Source organism: Apium graveolens, chromosome 6, assembly GCF_009905375.1.
Source record: "Apium graveolens cultivar Ventura chromosome 6, ASM990537v1, whole genome shotgun sequence".
Classification (NCBI taxonomy): domain Eukaryota; kingdom Viridiplantae; phylum Streptophyta; class Magnoliopsida; order Apiales; family Apiaceae; genus Apium; species Apium graveolens.
The window spans coordinates 181,788,756-181,801,465 of NC_133652.1; the positions used below are offsets into that span (position 1 = coordinate 181,788,756).

Sequence of the window (12,710 nt, forward strand, 5' to 3'; positions counted from 1 at the left end):
GTGTCCTTATTTCGGGTATACACACACTTCGCAGGTCCATAGGTACATATTGTACCATCTCCTACGGTACCAGTAGTCTATCCAATACACGAAGTACTTGGATCCTACCCCTCCCTTGTCCTTTAGGAAATCCTATCATATCTCGAGAACTCGAACAATATCCAAGTTCCTCCAAGCGTTTTGCTTGTTGATAGGCATAGCTTTACTGTATATATATATGTACTTCCGAAAGTTTCAGAGGAAGTACTAAGGATGTGAGTTGACCGTTGTTAAAAGATAATTAAATAAGGGGGAAAAGTTTCTCCTTAAAATTATATTCAAATATTAATAAGTCGGGATAATATTCACCGACGATCTGAAATTATTCCAATGGTATTGCGAAATCAGAAAGTATGTTTTAAATCAGGATCTATGATTTTTAAATCAATAATAAACCCTTTAATAAATAATTAAATGATAATCGATAATAATCAAATCTCGAATGAGTTTACTCTCTAAAAGATTATTTAAAATAATATTCCTCAACTAGTTTGTGTATACATAATTAATTAATCTATAATGATTAATCGGTTTTGAAATAACTAATTCTTGGAGTATACTACTCCCATAATAAAGAATAAGTATATAGTATTTATTATTCGAACAATAAAATATAGTTGAGGGAATATGATCGTTGGAAATTGTTTTAATAAAAGTTTGAGGTGTTTTAATGTTTTGTAAGTGGGCGATGAGTCCCTTTAAAAATGTACTATTATGGACTTATAACCGTCCTATAATATCACCGGAAATGATTCCGCTCAGAAATCTATAACCATAAACACATTTCATTTCGTTAGGTTCTGTTCTAATTTACGGCAACCCGCACTCATGCGCTACTTATTATGCACCCTCTCAACTTACACTACCCTTATCATTCTTTTAAGTCGTATTCACATTATGGTCACTTCATTTTCCTAAGTATCTTAGGTTCATTCTTATTATCGCCGTCGGCTCCGCTTATGGATTCTCACGGTTTCTACTCGTGCGGTCTCGGCTCCGATATTTTTATAAAATTGAGAAATCATTATTTTCACTTGAAATTTTTATGACAGTTAGGAAACTCAATATTTTACTCTCTGTAAAAATGTCATGATTTATGAACACTTTTAAGTCTATACTTTATATTTTCAAAGTTCGTAATTTGTAGCAGTTTTTGTCGCGTAAATCACTTTTAGTAAAACGATCATAACTTTTGATCTGTAAATCGGAATCAGGAGATTCAAGCGCCTAAACGATCCTTATAACATTTTCTATCCTAAAAAAGGTTATTTTTCAAGAAACTACAGTTTAAAACTTCGGGAATTTCTGCAGAAACTTAAAGTTACGATTTGTTGGTTTTTAACGAAGTTACGTTTACGATCGGGGTTTCGTGTACGCCCTAACTCTTTAGAAAACCACCAACAATCATCATATCATCATCAAAACACAAAATCCTCTCAAGAACATCATGTTCTTGAGGCAACAACAACCAACCTTAAATCTACTTAATTTAATCATCAAGATTTCATCAATAACACCCATTACACTAGTATAACTACCATATACTAAATGGATCTTAAATATGAATCTTAAATAAAGTTGGGCCAAAGATTTTTACCTTTCTTGAAAGCTTGAGATGTGTTCTTGAGGATGGTGGAGGCTTGGAAGTACTTGGTATGATTTTTAGAACCTAAAACCACCATTCAAATCAAGAAACCAAAGAGAGGTTACTATTCACACTATTCACTAGTGAGTTTCTTGAATTTATTCTACCCATCAAACCTTGATAAAAAAAGATGAAAGAATTTTATTACATTAGTTTAGTTGCTACGAGGCTTGAGAATTAATTGGGTGATTTTACAAGAGCTAGAACTTGGAGTTTTGAATTGGATTTCCCCTTTTTCTTCAATATTGCCGAATGGAACAAAGTGATGGGGAGTATTTATACTACTCTTGGTTACTTCTCTTGGATGCTTTGCTAGGTTGCTTCTAGGAAGATGAGGTAATATATTTGCAATTGATTTTATTCTCCTAGTATAGCATTCTAGGTTGATTCTTGGTTGCATATCTTAGGGACAAATCTTTGTAGCTTACTAGGTTACAAGCTAAACTACAAGGTTAGCTTCCTTAGCACACTATTTTTCTAGCTAGCTTGATCATCCTATGGTTATCTCACTATTTGATGAAGTAACCATGGTTACTTTCTTATCATGGTTTAGTTAGTGCGTTACATTTATTTAATCGTTTACGAGTTTCCTCGGTTATTTAAATGTTCTCCGTAATACTTACTCGTAATTGGTTTGCGAAGTAATTCCTTTCGTATTTATTCCTTATATTTTTATTTATACTACTTGAATATAAATCCATAGGATTTTAATCTCGTAATTATATTGTGATTTCCGTAATCCTCGATAAGTCGTAAATACGGTCGTTTTTCAAAGTTCGTTTTCTTCGAAAACTAATAGCGTTTACATACATTCATTTGGTACGTATAGTAGTAATATCGACTCCCAAACTCATTTTCTCATGCACTACATAGTGTGGGCTCAAAAGTTTTTCCCGTCTGTCAGGGTTACTATTCATTAAACATTTTACAAGGTCTCAAAAATTCGAGTTATTATAGTCTTCCCCTCTAACAAGGATTCCATCCCGAAATCAATTAGAAAAATAAGTGGGGATATCTATTCCTCATTGCGTCTTCAAGTTCCCAAGTTGACTCTTTGACATTTTGACTTCTCCATAATATTCTAACCAGCTTTATAGTTTTGTTCCTCGGCACTTGTTCTTTCTGGTCCATTATCCTTACTGGCTACTCGATGTAGGTCAGGTCTGGTTGTAAATCTACCTGCTCGTACTCTATTACATGTCGTGCATCTGCATGGTACTTCCTTAACATCGACACGTGAAACACGTTGTGCACTTGTTGCAAGTTAGGAGGCAAGGCGAGCTCATAAGCTAGAGGTCCTATTCTCCTCAAAATTTCAAAGGGTCCTATGAATCTGGCACTCAGCTTCCCTTTCTTTCCAAATCTCATCACTCCTTTCCACGGAGATACCTTCAATAGCACAAAATCTCCTACTTCATATTCCCTATCCTTCCTGGTCTGGTCAGCATACTTCTTTTGTCTGTCCTGGGCTGCTACCAGTCTTTTCCTGATGAGTCCTACCATTTCTCTGGTCTGTTGGACTAACTCTGGTCCTAATATCTTGTGTTCTCCAACTTCATCCCCACACAGGGGAGAGCGACATCTTCTTCTGTAAAGAGCTTCATACGGGGGCATTCCTATGCTAGCGTGATAGCTATTGTTGTAAGCAAATTCGATCAGGGGTAAGTGGTCATCTCAATTTCCTTTGAAATCAATGGCACATACTCGTAGCATATCTTCTAGGGTCTGAATAGTCCTCTCGCTTTATCCATCAGTCTGGGGGTGGTAAGCGGTACTCATATTTAGTCTGGTGCCTACGCATTCCTGGAAGCTTCTCCAAAATTGGGAATAAAACCTTGGGTCTCTATCTGACACTATGGCTACAGGAACGCCGTGTCTTACTACAATTTCCTTCAAGTAAATATCTACCAACTTGTCTACGGTGTATCTTTCGTTGGTTAGTAGAAAGTGTGCGGACTTGGTCAATCTATCTATGATAACCCATATGGCATCATGATTGGTATTTGTTCTTGGTAAGCCTGTCACAAAATCCATGGCTATATGCTCCCATTTCCATTCCGGAATCTCTAGGGGTCGTAATAGTCCATTAGGTCGATGATGTTCAGCCTTCACTCTCTGGAATGTCAAGCACTTGCTGACCCACTCTGCTACTTCTCTTTTCATATTAGGCCACCAATAATATTACTTAAGGTCGCGGTACATTTTCGTACTTCCTGGGTGGATTGAATATCTAGAGCTGTGCCCTTCGTGCAGCAGCTCATCCTTTAACTCTTGCACACTTGGAATCCAAATTCGGGACGCATACCTCATGATCCCTTTCTCATCCTTCTCGCATCTCACTTCTTCACCGGCCAATGCTCCTCTTTCCTCACTCATCTTCTTTTCCTGACATACTCGTATCTTTTCAGCCAGCTCCAGTACTAGCTTAATCTCAAATAATCCTTAATCAACTCCTCCGATGTCATTATCAGCTTGAGTCTTTCCTTCCTAGTAAGGAAGTAAGCCACCATATTGGCTTTACCCGGGTTATATAAAATTTCACAGTCATAGTCTTTTATCAACTCTAACCATCTCCTATGTCTCATGTTCAGTTCTTTCTGAGTAAAAATATATTAAAGGCTTTTATGGTCAGTGTAGATCTCGCATTTCTCACCGTATAGGTAGTGTCTCAAAATTTTCAGGGCAAACACTATGGCTGCTAATTCTAGGTCATGCGTAGGGTATCTGCTCTCATATTCCTTCAATTGTCGAGAGGCATACGATATAACTTTGTCGTGCTGCATTAGTACACATCCTAATCCTTTAAGCGATGCATCGCTATATATCACAAACTCTCCCTTTCCATCGGGAAGAGCGAGCACTGGTGCTGACACCAGCCTCCTTTTCAGTTCTTGAAAACTCTCCTCACATTTCTCAGTCCATACAAACTTTTATGTCTTCCGGGTAAGTCTAGTCAGTGGACCGGCTATCTTTGCAAAGTCTTGCACGAATCTTTGGTAATATCCTACTAAACCCACAAAACTCCTAACCTCCTTGGGGTAGTTGGTCTTTCCCAATTGGATACCACCTCTATCTTGGCAGGGTCAACTAAAACTCCTTTGCTACTCACCACATGTCCTAAAAACTGAACTTCTCTCAACCAAAACTCGCATTTCGAGAAGTTGGCATACGATTTCTCATTCCTCAAGATTTCTAAGACTATCCTTAAATGTTCTGCGTGTTCTTGCTCTGTCTTTGATTAGATCAGAATATCATCTATAAAAACTATCATACATATATCCAGGTACTTTTTGAACACTTTGTTCATCAAATCCATAAAGGCTGCGGGTGCATTGGTTCACCCAAACGACATAACCAAGAACTCATAATGTCCATACCTAGTGCAAAAAGCAGTCTTCGGTATATTTTCTGGTTTGATTTTCAATTGGTGATATCCTGTTCTTAAATCTATTTTGGAAAAATGTACAGCTACCTTGAGTTGGTCGAATAGGTCATCAATTCTGGGGAGAGGGTACCTATTCTTAATAGTCAGCTTATTCAGCTCTCGATAGTCTATGCATAATCTCATACTGCCGTCCTTTTTCTTTACGAATAGTACTGGCACTCCCCATGGCGACACACTGGGCCTTATCATTCCATTATCTAATAACTCTTGCAGTTGAGAAGCTAGTTCCTTCATCTCAACTGGGGCTAGCCTATATGGTGTTAGGGCGAAATCACGCGCTAATAATACACGCAAGTATACGCGTTTGCAAGTAATATAGAATAATTTCTAGTTCGTTCCCACAGAGACTCAGACTAATTATGTTCAACTAAACTCACTCACCAATGTATGATTACTTCTCAATGTTAAGACAATAACACTTAGATTTGATTAACTAATTTTTAACTACAATTAACTACTAGAATTAAGCACTTAATTAACACTTAAATTAACAATATTAAAACACTCATGAGATCACAACTTCATTACTACTTCCTTCAATAGTCATTGTTATGACCCTTAGCATGCAACAGTGATGATATTAATCGAATAACACGAAACTGATAAAAGCCAACTTTCATTGTACTAATACCATTCTACCAAACATCCATAATTAAGATAGAAGTTGAATATGCATCAATTATATTGAGTCCCTATATGTCTACAGAAATTGACAACATAATGATTTAAGAACAAGTTATTGCTTTTGATTACACAGGGAGAATAAAACGGTTAGAGTTACCCCCTAATCATGCAAAATCTTACATGAACCTATGCTAGCATGGCAAGGTTCTAAATCTCAAGATCCACCGTCGCTTCACAAGAGATTAACACCCTATCTTATATGTTCGTGACGCACATCAGATGAATTCGTACAACCAATACTAGATATCATACAATCATCACACACTAAGGTATTAAACAACTAACTAAAGAATTCCATAGTAAATCCGTTACGACCCCATGATCACGATTAGCCCATAATAGCACTCATCGTCATCATGGGTTCATATGAAAACATGATAAATAAACACAAGAGAATAATAACTAAACTAATTATATTAAACCAGAGTACGTCACAAGAGTAAATAGGTTCAAAGCAAAGAAAACTAGCATCCAACGTTACAACGAAATAAAGAATTACAAGAAATTATGCTTCCTCTTCGTTGTGGTATGCTAAAACAGTCTTCTTCCTTATCACCTTCGCTCCTTGATTAATACAACGATCCAACCTTTTTGAAACGTCTCTGAAATCTACTTATATAGGAGTCCCATAAAACCCAGATTACTCAGAAGTTGGAAGCCAAACAGAAATAGGAGTCTAAAATATTTATTCTGAATTCACGACCCTGCGCGGCCGCTCAGCATAGCTGAGCGGGTGCTCAGCTTCCTGCGCGACCGCTCAGCATAGCTGAGCGGGCGCTCAGACCCTTTTTGGAAAAAAAGATCTGTTTGCTCCGTTTCTTCGCTGCAATCTGCTCCTCTCTTCCCACTTACAATGCTAAACACATGCCAAGGCTTATTATTGATGAATTCTCCCCCGAAATGCAACTAATACCCTGAAATGCACAAACACTAGAAAAATGCATCAACTACACAAATACTTGATTTCAAGACACCAATTTAAGCTATTATAAGACATTCTAAGTGGTATAAAATGCCACTTATCACACCTTTAAACTTAAATCGATGCTTGTCCTCAAGCGTCACAGACTCAAAAACAAAATAAAAACATGCATGAATGCAATCTATATGAAATGCAATGATCCCCCTTACTATGACCAAACTAACCAACTTACGACATCTCAACAAATGCAATTAGGCGACTGAAGATCAATCAAATCATGCAAACTAACATACAGCCAGAAATATGGTGTGTGCAGATGCTTAACAGATATGCTTCAGAACTAGATCAATTATCATGACTCAACTATCGTCAAGGCAATCACATGATTATACAAAGAATAAAAATTCTAGGCACAAAGTGACTTATAACACTACAAGAATCCTGGAGCTTATTACGGAATCATGCTTTTTATTTATAACAACAATGCTTATTTGACCGTGCAATGAGCGAGGTCCACAAAAGACTTATATAATGGCATCCATGTAGTGAGCGTTAGGTTAGCGGATCCCAGACTATAAAAGCCTTAGATCACTAGGCACAAAGTCCCTAAGAACTTAATAACTCAAATACCAAAGAGCCCTCTCGTGATCAATTATGCATTAACTCTTTATTTTTTTCCTTCTTTTTTTTTCTTTTCATTTTTTTTTCTTTTTTTTCATTTTTTTTTCTTTTTTTTTTAAAATTTCTGAGCAAGTGCGTTTCGCTCCATCTTGCTCAACCCTAGACTACTCGCATAAACATACGAGCCGGCTACTGGCCATTTGATGCCTAGCCACAATTAACAACGAATTCCATTTTTTTACTCCATTTTTTTCTTTTCATGCCCTTATCACTAAGAACCTATTATAAAATTCTAAGCATAATAAATAGATTAACTCCGAAAACAATCAGACCATAACAAGACTTAGTGAAAATACAAGTGTTTCTAGCATGCATATCAACCTACACGACTCAACATCACTTCAACGCTATCCTACACTCGCATCGACATCACAAATCAATTGGTAAATCAGCGCAAAAGGGATCATGGGATATGCATGAGCTACATGACATGATAAACAAATAAAGCTACAAATAAAAAAAAACTATATGGCAAAAATTATGCAACTATATGAACTAACTATCATGAATATGCAACTATATGACACACACACAAAATATTCCTTAACTACCACCCCCAAACTTAAAATCTTCACTGTCCCCAGTGAAGGTAGTAGAAAGGAACATAGGGTATACCTACTCGGAGAGATCATCATCATCATCACCCTCAGAGGGTGGTGTATCAGGAGGCGGATGTGTAGAGTCCTCACCAAAAACTGTCCACTGGATGTCAGCTCCAAGGCCTCGAAAAGCGGTCACTAGTGCAAGGGTGAGATCTCGAGCAAATCTGCTCTGTGTCTCGTACATAGCATCCATCCTCCGTGACAGCCTCCTATACTGGGCATCAGCCATCCCAGCACCCTCCTGAGCTCTAGAAGAACCAGCCTCATCACGCCTTCGCCTCGCCATGGTAGCACCTCGTGCTGGACGCCCTCCTGGAAGATGATAACCCAGCCCATGCTCCTCAGGCTCTCCACCGGTCCACTCCTGCATCGAATGCAGAGTCCCGGAGTCAATAGGAGCGGCCAGCAACTGTAACTGCTCATAAGATGGCCACTGAACTCCTACTGCTCGGCAAAGCTTGGTAACCGTAGATGCATAAGGGATGTTCATGTGCTTAGCTCCCCTCAAAAACTTCAGAATTCCCTGGTAGATGAACTCACCAAGGTCCACATAGTACTCCTCATTCAAAATTCCCCACACCAACTGTGCTCTCTCAACTGTGACCTCATGTGCATGCGAAGAAGGCAAAATATTAGCACAAATAAACGCATTCCATGCACGGGCATACCTGTTCATCGCGATTGCCGGAAAGTGACGATACTCATTAGTTCCAGTCTTGAAGGTCCATACTGTGCCCGGCCTACAAAGAGTAGCATAAATCAAATCCAAGTCAAAATCCTCAGCAGTCTTCTTGTTCCAGTTCTCCTCCGTGGGCTTCCTCTGTCTCTACCCAATCACACGGAGAATCGACGCAGGGTGATAATCCACCGTCATCCCCCGGACCACAGAATACCCATTCTTCTCGGCCTTCGCGTTCGCATAGAACTCGCGAACCACACTCATCGGCACTGCTTCAGGTGACTCACAAAAAGCTATCCACCCCTTCTCAGCAATCATAGGTAACAACTCACCATCCCTCCCCGATGGTAAGAATCCCCTCTTCTTCAAAATTGGCTTTCCCAGAAGCCTAGTGTACTCCTCCTCAGCAGCCCTATCATTCAAACGAGGCCTCGCAGCAGTACCCCTTGAGGAATCAGCAGTAGGAACAGTGATGCTGCTATTGATAGTCCTTGCTCTCTTGGGTGCCATCGAAATTGAGTAAAAGTGCTTGAGATTTGTGTTTTTGTGTTCGGGAGAGAGTTGAAGTGTTGAAAGTGTATGGGGCATATATGGGATAGGTGTATGTATATATAGGGTATGAATTAGGGTAGAATTTGATTAGGAGTGGGTTTAAGGGTTAAAATCATGGGATAATGGGGAAATAGGTCGTGGGTTTACGGGCTGTATTTTGTGTTTTTATTTTTATGATTTTTTTGGTTTTTTATTGAACATAAAAAAATTTCTCCGAGTCGGCCCCTGAGTGGGCGCTCAGCAAAGCTGAGCGGGCGCTCAGGGGGCTTCTGGAAATTTTTTTTCCTGGCTCTTTTTTTCTGATTTTTTTATGGTTTTGGATAGGTTATTAACTTCTATGGGTTCCTGTAACAACAAATCATGGGTTGCCTCCCACACAGCGCTTCTTTTTCGTCATTAGCTTGATGTTGCGTACCTTTCCTCAAGTTGACAATAAAACAACACTAACCACTTCCCAGTTTGCCGTGTCTCCATAGTAGTGCTTCAAAAGGCGACCATTAACCTTAAATGCTTGGTCCGGATCATTCTCAAAAATCTCCACCGCTCCATATGGAAACACAGTTTTGATAATAAAAGGTCCAGACCACCTTGATTTCAACTTCCCAGGAAAAAGTCAGAGACGAGAGTTGAATAAGAGAACTTGTTGCCCCGGCACGAAAAACTTGGGATGTAGCTTCCTATCGTGCCACCTTTTCACCTTTTCCTTGTACATTTTACTGTTCTCGTATGCTTGGAGTCGAAATTCATCAAGTTCATTAAGCTGAAACATTCGTTTCTTTCCAGCTGCATCTAGATCCAGGTTCAACTTCTTCAATGCCCAATAGGCCTTATGCTCAAGCTCCGCAGGTAAATGACATCCCTTACCATACACCAGTTGAAACGGGGACATACCAAGTGGAGTTTTGTATGATGTTTTATAAGCCCAAACAGCTTCATCGAGCTTTAAAGACCAATCCTTCCTTGACGGAAAAACAACCTTCTCTATGATGCACTTGATCTCTCTGTTAGACACTTCCGTTTGACCATTTGTTTGCGGATGGTAGGCAGTAGCAACTCGATAATTCACATTGTAGCGCTGTATCATAGAAGTGAACTTATGGTTACAGAAATACGACCCTTCATCACTTATGATTACTCGTGGCGTTCCAAACCTTGTGAAAATCTGCTTATGAAGAAAATTCAACACTGCCTTTGCATCATTTGTCGGTAGAGCTTTGACTTCTACCCATTTTGAGACATAATCGACTGCCAGCAAGATGTACTGATTGTTGCAGGATGATACAAAAGGCCCCATGAAATCGATTTCCCAAACATCAAAGACCTCGACTTAAAGCATAACCTTTAATGGCATCTCATCCTTTCTTGTAAGATTTCCCACTCTTTGGCAACGATCACACATTAAAACAAACTGATGAGCATCCTTAAACAAAGTAGGCCAGAAAAAACCTACTTGCAGAATACGAGCTGCCGTCTTCTCACCACCATAGTGTCCACCATAAACTGTGGAGTGGCAGTCTCATAATATCCCCTCCGTCTCACAGAATGGGATACATCTCCTGATGATCTGGTCAGCTCCCTGTCTAAAAAAATACAGTTCATCCCACATATACCACTTCACCTCATACAGAAACTTCTTCTTTTGAGCTGTGGTCAAATTAGGAGGCATTATATTGCTGACAAGATAATTCACAATATCTGCGAACTATGGCTCTTCCTCCTGAACTGCGAACAACTGCTCATCCGGAAAAAATTCGTTGATCAATATCTTATCATGTGAAGTAGATTCGGGATTCTCCAATCTAGAGAGATGGTCAGCTACTTGATTCTCAGTACCTTTTCGATCCTTGATCTCTAACTCAAATTCCTATAGCAAGAGCACCCAACGAATGAGTCTCGGCTTCGAATCCTTCTTGGAAACCAAATAACGAATGGCCGCCTGAGCAGTGAATACTGTTACTTTTGTCCCAAGCAAATAAGATCGAAATTTTTCGAAACCGAAGACTATAGCCAAGAGCTCCTTTTCAGTAGTGGTGTAGTTTATTTGGGCCCCATTTAAGGTCTTGCTAGCATAGTAGACCACATGAAAGAGATTATTCTTGCGCTGCCCAAGAACTGCGCCCACCGCATAATCACTCGCATCACACATCATCTCAAAAGGCTCTGTCCAATCAGGTGCTGTAATAACTGGTGCAGTGATCAAACTCTTCTCAAGAGTCTCGAATGCCGACAAACATTCATCATCAAATTTGAAAGGCACATCCTTCTCAAGCAAGTTGCACAGCGGCTTAGATATCTTCGAAAAGTCCTTGATGAAACGCCGATAAAAACCCGCATGACCAAGAAAACTACGGATTCCTTTCACAAAAATAGGTGGTGGAAGATTTTCAATGACTCCCACCTTGGCTTTGTCCACCTCAAGACCCTTGCTAGAGACCTTATGCCCAAGAATAATGCCTTCACGCACCATAAAATGATATTTTTCCCAATTTAGCACCAAATTAGTTTCCACACACCTTTTGAGCACTGCACGAAGATTATTCAAACATTCATCATACGAATGTCCAAAGACGGAGAAGTCGTCCATGAACACCTCGACATTATTTCCAATCATGTCAGAGAATATAGCCATCATACATCTCTGAAAAGTAGCTGGTGCGCCACATAACCCAAATGAAACTTTGTGAAAAGCAAACGTGCCAAATGGACAATTGAACAGATTCATTAACAATAGAACACTGATCCGTAGCATGAGAACCTGCACAAAGCTCACAGACCATAGCTATCTGATTGACTCCATAGGTAGCTAGAGAATCGACCAGCATAGACAGCGCTTGGAGCTGCGCTACAATAGTGGTGGCTGCATCGACTTCCAGAATACCTGCTACCTTCCCAGGAATCATCCTTTGAGTTGGGTTTTGATGCTCATTTGCAGCCATAGTCTCAATAAGATTATAAGCCTCAGTATAGCTTTTGGCCCACAAGGCGCCTCCAGCTGCTGCATCGAGCATGGGCCGAGATTTGGCCCCCAAACCATTATAGAAACCAGTGCTCACCATCCAATCGGGAATTCCATGATGTGGACACTTTCTCAACATCTCCTTGTAGCGCTCCCAAGCTTCGCACATAGATTCATGTAGGTTGATGCGCAAACTGAGTAAGAGCACTCCTCATAGCAGCAGTCTTTACCATTGGATAAAACTTCACCAGAAACTTTTGTGCAAGATCTTGCAAAGTAGTGATGGACCCAGCTGGTTCAGAATGTAACCAATCCTTAGCTTTATCTCTCAGAGAGAATGGGAAAAGCCTCAGCTTGATAGCCTCATCAGTCACACCATTATATTTGAAAGTACTGCAGATCTCGACAAAATTCCTTATGTGCATGTTGGGGTCTTCAGTCGCAGCACCTCCAAAAGAAACAGAATTCTGCACCATCTGAATAGTGCCCGGCTTGATTTCAAAAG

At 39.7% G+C, this 12,710-nt stretch overlaps 1 non-coding gene across 1 annotated transcript; it reads left to right on the forward strand.

The window, feature by feature from the left end:
• The first annotated feature begins 12,315 nt into the window (after nucleotides 1–12,315).
• On the forward strand, nucleotides 12,316–12,423 carry LOC141669791 (small nucleolar RNA R71). Its single transcript, XR_012554050.1, has one exon. It is a non-coding gene; the product is annotated as a small nucleolar RNA R71 (small nucleolar RNA).
• The last annotated feature ends 287 nt before the right edge of the window (nucleotides 12,424–12,710 follow it).